Raw genomic sequence first — 9,085 nt, forward strand, 5'->3', positions numbered from 1 at the left:
TACGGGGAGAAGGCGAGAATGGGGCTGAGAGGGAGGAATAGATCAGTCAGGATCGAATGGCAGAGCAGATTCGATGGGCCGAATGGGTTAATTCTGCTCCTATGTCTTATGTTTTCATAATCTACTGGTTGGATAAGGACAGCAGTCTGATAGTCCTATCTCCATTGTTTGCCCTGTTGGTCAGGGTATGTCTATATTAGAATTTGAATTAACCTGGAACATTCTGTTATTTTGGTGTTCCTTCTATTCAAATATCAGTGATGTTAACCTAATGAATCATTCTTCATTGATCAGACCAGCCGGTGGTCAAACCATACCAAAGGCTTCTGAGTTAGTGTTGTTTCTTCAAATAGAGAATGGTTATCACCTTGGTTTACTGTTTGTGAATGTTTTTTGGGAGGGAATGAGCAAATTGTAATCCAACATTCTTGCTGCTGTTGCATCATGCAGAATATTTTGTTTTCACTAGACGGAGAAAAGGATGGCGCGATCAGCTGCAAACTGAGAGCAAAATGTACTAAAACGCAGCAATAGATGCATGGAACGAGCTTCCAAATAGTTTCACAAACCATCTCTGATATCTCCCTGCCGTTTCTTGATCTCACTCTCCATCACAGGAGACAGATGATTGACTGACACGTATTACAAACCCACTGACTCACAGTTATCTGGACTACACTTCTTCCCACCCTACGTCCTGTAAAGACTCTATCCCCCAACTCCCAATTCCTCCGTCTACGCCGCATCTGCACCCAAGATGAGGTGTTCCATACCAGGACATCTGAGATGTCCTCATTCTTTAGGGAACGGGGGTTCCCCTCTTCCATCATAGATGAGGCCCTCACTAGGATCCCCTCGATATCCCGCAGCTCTGCTCTTGTTCCCCCTCCCCCCAGTTACGACAGGGACAGAGTCTCCCTAGTCCTCACTTTTCACCCAATCAGCCCTCGCATACAACACATAATCCAACGACATTTTTGCCACCTCCAACGGGATCCCACCAGTAGCCACATTTTCCCATCTCCACTCCTTTCCGCTTTCTGTAGAGACCGTTCCCTCCGCAACTCCCTGGTTAACTCGTCCCTTCCCACACAAACCACCCCCTCCCCAGGCACCTTCCCCTGCAACCGCAGGAGATCACAATCACAAATAATACTTTATTAGACAAGTATGTTTTGCAACATACGAGGAATTTATTTTGCCAAGTCAGTCAAATAAATAAAAATCAACGGAACACACAAAACACATTTTAACCAACATTTTTTTTGGTTTTGCCTTCCATCACTGTGAGGAATGTGGAGGGTCACTGTGATGGAAGGCGAAATTCCCTTTGCTCTCCCGCAGTCGGGAGCCTCGAGTCCTCCGTTTACGGGATGATCTTGACTCCCATGGCCGATGGCGGGCCCTCCGCATCGAGGCGATCTGCTCCTGCATCGGGGGGGGATGTCAGCTCCCCCGTGCCGGGTGATCGAACCCTGCGTCGGGGCTGGTCGAACCTTCCGTGACGTTGGAGCTCCCGACATCCACGGCCTCTCCCGAGGCTGCGAGCTCCCGATATAAAGTCCACAGGCCGCGGATGGAGCAATCCCAGGTAAGGGATCGACTCCGATGTTAAGTCCACGCCCCGTGGTGGGGCCCCAAGGTCAGACTGAGGAGGCCTCCAGCTCCATCGATGGTAGGCTGCAGAGCGACCGGAGAATGCGATCCGAAAATTAATCACATCTCCGGCAAGGTAAGAAACTGAAAAAATGTTTCCCCGACCCTTCCCCCTCCCCCCAAATAAAACAAACCGGAGAACATTCACACAGACTTTCAACAAACACACAAAATTAAAAAAAGGCAAAAAAACAAGCTGACTGTTGGCGGGGCTGCCAATCATGTGGCGCCCCTGGTGGTATACCTCCTCCCTCGACTCTGTCCAAGTCCTTTCAGACGAGGCAGAGGTTCACTTGCACCTCCTCCAACCTTATCTACTGTATCCGCTGTTCCAGGTAACCCTTCCTTTCCCTCTCTCTCCATCCCTCCTCTTCCCAGTTCTCTGACCAGTCTAACTGTCCCTGATTACATTTTATCTGTTTGCTTTTGTTACCTTCTCTTAACTAACAATGATCTATTCTCCATTTTCCTTGAACTCCGCCCCCTTTGGTCTTATTCTCACACCTTACACTTCCTTATCTCTGTATCTCCCCCTCCCCCGACTCTCAGTCTGAAGAAGGGTCACGACCCAAAACATCAGAGATGCTGCCTGTCCCGCTGAGTTACTCCAGCATTTTGTGCCTGCCTTCTGCCTAGTAGCTGAGGCAGGTACAAAAACAACATTGCAAGGCACCTGGACAGGTACATGGATGGGAAAGGTATAGAGGGATATGGGCCAAATGTGGGCAATTGAGACCAGCTTCGATGGGGCATATTGGGTGGCATGGACAACTTGGGCCGAAGGGCCTGTTTCCGTGCTGTCTGACTCACTGATTCTAATTGAAAGTTGATGATTTATGAGGATGGATTTTCTTCAGGGTAGACATTCAGCTTGAACCAGGTGAGAGGGGGCCCTTGCCGGCTGTGACCACAATTGAGTTGGGATGCAGTAAATGAAGATTATTGCCAAATGACGGGATGCATAATCCAGCAGCTGCCTCTTAATGAGTTAATGAAAGAATGCAACATTTTCCGCCCGTCACCTGCATCTTAATTACAAATTAAAGACATCCTCTCCTTCAAATGCAACAGATGTTGAGGCCCCAAGACAATTGTCCTCATCGGAGATGAAAGACTGAGCCAAGAACATGATGTGAACCAGTCAAATCAAACAACATTGCAGTGCCTTCAGCATCAAAACAATGTACTGAGTGTGGTGATGAAAGGGAGCACAGTCACATTTTACACACCACAAAGAATAAAACTGGAAACTCTTTGTTGACTTTTTTCAAAATTGTAACTTCTGAAAGTTATTATTTTGTAAATAATGATTGCAACTAAAATACATCAAACATAAATTTTGTTTGAAGGAAAAGCAATTTTGAAAAATTACTTAATTAATTTCTAATCTTTCAACAAAATTAACTGCCTCCGGGTTTCATTTTAGCTCAGGCAAAGAAAGTTGCGCTTGTCTTTGTAGTTAACTAAAAATGTGTTTCTGTCCCTTAACTCATCATGAAAAATCATCCATGCCTTGTTTGTTGAAACCTGACAAGTCAGGTAGTGAAACTGTAGAAATAAAATATGTTTATCCGGTCTACATATACAGTGGCTTGCAAAAGTATTCATACCCCTTGAACTTTTCCACATTTTGTCACGTTACAACCACAAACGTAAATGTATTTTATTGGGATTTTATGTGATAGACCAACACAAAGTGGCGCATATTTGTGAAGTGGAAGGAAAATGATACATGGTTTTCAAATTTTTTTACAAATAAAAAACTGAAAAGTGTGGCGTGCAAAAGTTTGCTTGTCTTGCTATTAACCATGTATTAATGTTACATTTGTATAAATCGGTTGATTATGAATGTACGGCCAAAGAGGATCAGCAACATTTTTTGATGCAGGATTTTACTATACATTTGATGCATTTTAATGTATGGCACGACTTGGGATCATTCTTGGCTTGTTTCATTTGTTGTCCATAACCATACGGAAGTATGGTTCCACTGCCAGGTATTAGGTTTAGTTTTGAAGAGCATTGGAAAGTGATGCCTTACCCATTTTGTATCGATTAATCTTAATTCCACAGCCCTATTTGCAGTTCATTCATGCAACCTTATTGACTCACATAAGTGACTTTGTTTTAGTGGAATCAAATGGTAGAACTTAGCAACTTTTATTAAATTGAAATTGTCTATGTTACTTATCTAAATTGTTAGTCCACATGCGTTTCTCAGTAGAAATTTGCGGTTTAAACATTTGCTTATATTAGAAAATGGGTCACATCCACTTGCACTGCACAACTAACTAGTCACAACAATCGAGAAACTCATTTTATGCCTTGCACTTGCAGCACTTGCACCAACAAATGTAGAAATTAATTTATATGTATACTTGCAAATACTGTGCCAATATTATTAAGAACAATTAAGTGTTTATGGTGTCTATTATTTAATTTAATAAGCAAGAGAGCGGTTAGCCATTTGAGTTCCCAGTTGGCTACCTATCAAAATCCAAGTTCCACCTTGTTCGGTGGTTGTAGCTGTAGTTAATAAATTATTTTTGTCCCTATTACAGTGGCTTGCAAAAGTATTCATACCCCTTGAACTTTTCCACATTTTGTCACGTTACAACCACAAACGTAAATGTATTTTATTGGGATTTTATGTGATAGACCAACACAAAGTGGCGCATATTTGTGAAGTGGAAGGAAAATGATACATGGTTTTCAAATTTTTTTACAAATAAAAAACTGAAAAGTGTGGCGTGCAAAAGTATTCAGCCCCCTTTACTCTGATACCCCTAAATAAAATCCAGTGCAACCAATTGCCTTTAGAAGTCACCTAATTAGTAAATAGAGTCCACTTGTGTGTAATCTAATCTCAGTATAAAGATAGCTGTTCTGTGAAGGCCTCAGAGGTTTGTTAGAGAACATTAGTGAACAAACAGCATCATGAAGCCCAAGGAACACACCAGACAGGTCAGGGATAAAGTTGTGGAGAAGTTTAAAGCAGGGTTAGGTTATAAAAAAAATATCCCAAGCTTTGAACATCTCACGGAGCACTGTTCAATCCATCATCCGAAAATGGAAAGAGTATGGCATAACTGCAAACCTACCAAGACATGGCCGTCCACCTAAACTGACAGGCCGGGCAAGGAGAGCATTGATCAGAGAAGCAGCCAAGAGGCCCATGGTAACTCTGGAGGAGCTGCAGAGATCCACAGCTCAGGTGGGAGAATCTGTTCACAGGACAACTATTAGTCGTGCACTCCACGAATCGGGCCTTTATGGAAGAGTGGCAAGAAGAAAGCCATTGTTGAAAAAAAGCCATAAGAAGTTCCGTTTGCAGTTTGCCACAAGCCATGTGGGGGACACAGCAAACATGTGGAGGAAGGTGCTCTGGTCAGATGAGACCAAAATTGAAGTTTTTGGCCTAAATGCAAAACGCTATGTGTGGCGGAAAACTAACACTGCACATCACCCTGAACACACCATCCCCACTGTGAAACATGTTGGTGGCAGCATCATGCTGTGGGGATGCTTTTCTTCAGCAGGGACAGGGAAGCTGGTCAGAGTTGATGGGAAGATGGATGGAGCCAAATACAGGGCAATCTTGGAAGAAAACCTGTTAGAGTCTGCAAAAGACTTGAGACTGGGGCGGAGGTTCACCTTCCAGCAGGACAACGACCCTAAACATACAGCCAGAGCTACAATGGAATGGTTTAGATCAAAGCATATTCATGTGTTAGAATGGCCCAGTCAAAGTCCAGACCTAAATCCAATTGAGAACCTCTGGCAAGACTTGAAAATTGCTGTTCACAGATGCTCTCCATCCAATCTGACTGAGCTTGAGCTATTTTGCAAAGAATGGGCAAAAATTTCAGTCTCTAGATGTGCAAAGCTGGTAGAGACATACCCCAAAAGACTTGCAGCTGCAATTGCAGCGAAAGGTGGTTCTACAAAGTATTGACTCAGGGGGGCTGAATACTTTTGCCAGCCACACTTTTCAGTTTTTTATTTGTATAAACATTTGAAAACCCTGTATCATTTTCCTTCCACTTCACAATTATGCGCCATTTTGTGTTGGTCTATCACATAAAATCCCAATAAAATACATTTACGTTTGTGGTTGTAACGTGACAAAATGTGGAAAAGTTCAAGGGGTATGAATACTTTTGCAAGCCACTGTACGTCAGGATGTCTGGGCTTGAGTTACAGGGAGAGGGTGGAAAGGCTGGGACTATTTTTTCTTTGGCGCGTAGGTGGCTGAGGGGTGAGCTCATTGAGGTGTACAAGACCATGAAGGGCATGGATAATATGAACGCTCACAGTCTTTTGCATAGGGTTGAAGAATCTAAAACCGGGTGGCACAGTAAAGGGGCTGTCCCACTGTACGAGCTAATTCAAGAGTTCTCCCGAGTTTCCCCTGATTCGAACTTGGAAAATTACGGTAATAGCCGCTCGTAGGTAATCGGGGCTATCGTGGACATTTTTCAACATGTTGAAAAATCTTCACGAACTTACCGCGTTTCCCGAGTACCTGCCGTTAGCGTTACGAGCCGCTAAGAGACGTCCCGAACTCCGACGTACCTGCCACGTATATTCTACGGGCTTACCACGAGTTTGATTTTTTTTTAAACTCAGGAGAGCTTTTGAATTAGGTCGTACAGTGGGACAGGCCCTTTAGTTATACGGCACGTTTGCAGTGGCCGCAGGTGTTGGCGGAGGCTGCCGCAGCCGCGGGAGGCCCTACCTCAGCCAGGCGAGCGAGTGGATCGAACTGGGCCTGCAGCTGCTGCACGGAACGGCTGCTGCACGGAGCCGGCGGCATCGCGCTGGGCCAGGCCCACCCCGACCACCCATCCAGTGCCGCCAGGACACCGGGCCTTAACATGAGATATGTTGGTAATTGCATCTCTCCTTGGGGTAAGATCAGACTTTTCAGAGACTTGGAAGTTGCAAGTTGGTGCTGGAACATGGCGACTCTGTGTGCTGGTCCAGAGGAGGGCCTATTGATCTCATGAACGGTGTGATCTGACTGGATAGCCTGCAGAACAAGCACTTCACTGTATCTACCTCCATACACCTGACAATAACAACACCAAACCAGATCAGGACTATAAGAGAGCTTTGGATAGTTGTAGAGCAATGTGTGATCCATGAAGTACCAAGTACCCTCTTTCTTTTGCCATCCTCTCATATAGAACATAGAACAGTATAGCACAGGAACAGGGCCCTCGACATTGGAAACATTTTTCCTGCATCTAGCCAGTCCAATTCTTTAAGAATGTTATATGTTTTTTTAAGAGAACCTGTCATCCTTCTAAATTCCAGTGTATACAAGCCCAGTCAACCCATCCTTTCATCAACCCATTCCTGCCATCCCGGGAATTAACTTGGTGAACCTACGCTGCACTCCCTCAATAGCAATAATGTCCTTCCTCAAATAGGAGACCAAAATTGCACACAATACTCCAGGTGCGGTCTCACCAGGGCCCTGTACAACTGCAGTAGGGCCTCCTTGCTCCTAAACTCAAATCCTCTCGCATTGAGGGCAAAACATGTCATTAGCTTTCTTCACTGCCTGCTGTACCTGCATGCTTACTTTCAGTGACTGATGTACAAGCACACCCAGGTCTCATTGCACCTCCCCTTCTCCTAATCCAACACAATAATCTGCCTTCTGTTCTTGCCATCAAGGTGGATAATCTCACATTTATCCACATTATACTGCATCTGCCATGCTTCTGCCCACTCACCCAACCTATCCAAGTCACCCTGCAGCCTCATAGCATCCTCTTTGCAGCTCACACTGCCACCCAGATTTGTATCATGCGCAAACTTGGAGATGTTACATTCCTTCGTCTAAATCGTTAATATATATTGTAGATAGCTGTCCCAGCAGCGAGCCTTGCGGCACCCCACTAGTCACTGCCTGCCATTCTGAAAAGGACCCGTTAATTCCTACTCTTTGCTTCCTGTCTGCCAACCAGTTCTCTATCCATGTCAATACCCTACCCCCAATACCATGTGCTCTAATTTTGCACACTAATCTCTTGTGGGACCTTGTCAAAGGCTTTTTGAAAGTCCAGATACTCCACATCCACTGGCTCTCCCTTATCCATTCTACTTGTTACATCCTCAAAAAAGGCCAGAAGATTATTCAAGCATGATTTCCCCTTCATAAATCCATGCTGACTTTGACCAATCCTGTCACTGCTTTCAAAATGCGCTGCTATAACATCTTTAATAATCGACTCCAGCAACTTCCCCACTACCGATGTAAGGCTAACTGGTCTATCATTCCCTGTTTTCTCTCTCCCTCCTTTCTTAAAATTGGCCACCCTCCAGTCCACAGGAACTGATCCAGAGTCGAGAGAACATTGGAAAATGATCACCAATGTATCCACGATTTCTAGGACCACCTCCTTGAATACTCTGGAATGCAGACCATCAGGCCCTGGGGGGTTTATCCGCCTTCAGTCCCAACAGTTTACCTAACACCACTTTCTGACTAATGTGGATTCCCTTCTGTTCCTCCCTCCCACTAGATCCTCGGTCCCCTGCTATTTTTGGGAGATTGTTTGTGTCTTCCTTAGTGAAGACAGAACCAAAGTACTCGTTTAACTACCATTGCCTCATTTCCCTATTATAAATTCACCTGTCTCTGACTGTAAGGGACTTACATTTGTCTTTTCCTTTTTACACATCTAAAGAAGCTTTTACAGTCAGTTTTCACATTCTTTTTGCCCCCTCATAATTAACCCCTTTGTCCTGCTCTGTTGAATTCTAAATGTCTCCCAGTCCTAATGTTTGTTGCTTCCCCTCGTAATTTATATGCCTCTTCGTGGATTTTGAGGAAGGACATCCTTGTGATTGAGGCAGTGCAGCGTAGGTTCACGACATTGATCCCTGGGATTGCGGGACTGTCATATGAGGAAAGATTGAAAAGACTAGGCTTGTATTCACTAGAGTTTAGAAGGCTGAGAGGGGATCTTATAGAAACATGTAAAATTATAAAAGGACTGGACAAGCTAGATGCAGGAAAAATGTTCCCAATGTTGGGAGAGTCCAGAACCAGGAGCCACACTTAGAATAAAGGGGAGGCCATTTAAGACTGAGGTGAGAAAACACTTTTTCACCCAGAGAGTTGTGAATTTGTGGAATTCCCTGCCACAGAGGGCAGTGGAGGCCAAATCACTGGACGGATTAAAGAGAGAGTTAGAGAGAGCTCCAGGGGCTAGTGGAATCAAGGGATATGGGGAGAAGGCAGGCACGGGTTATTGATTGGGGACGATCAGCCAGGATCACAATGAATGGCGGTGCTGGCTTGAAGGGCCGAATGGCCTCCTCCTGCACCTATTTTCTATGTTTTCTTGGATTTAACACTATCTTTGATTTCTCTCATTAGCTCGGTTGAGCCGCCTTCCCTGTTTTATTTTTT

The sequence above is a fragment of the Amblyraja radiata genome, chromosome 14 (genome assembly GCF_010909765.2).
Source record: "Amblyraja radiata isolate CabotCenter1 chromosome 14, sAmbRad1.1.pri, whole genome shotgun sequence".
NCBI lineage: Eukaryota > Metazoa > Chordata > Chondrichthyes > Rajiformes > Rajidae > Amblyraja > Amblyraja radiata.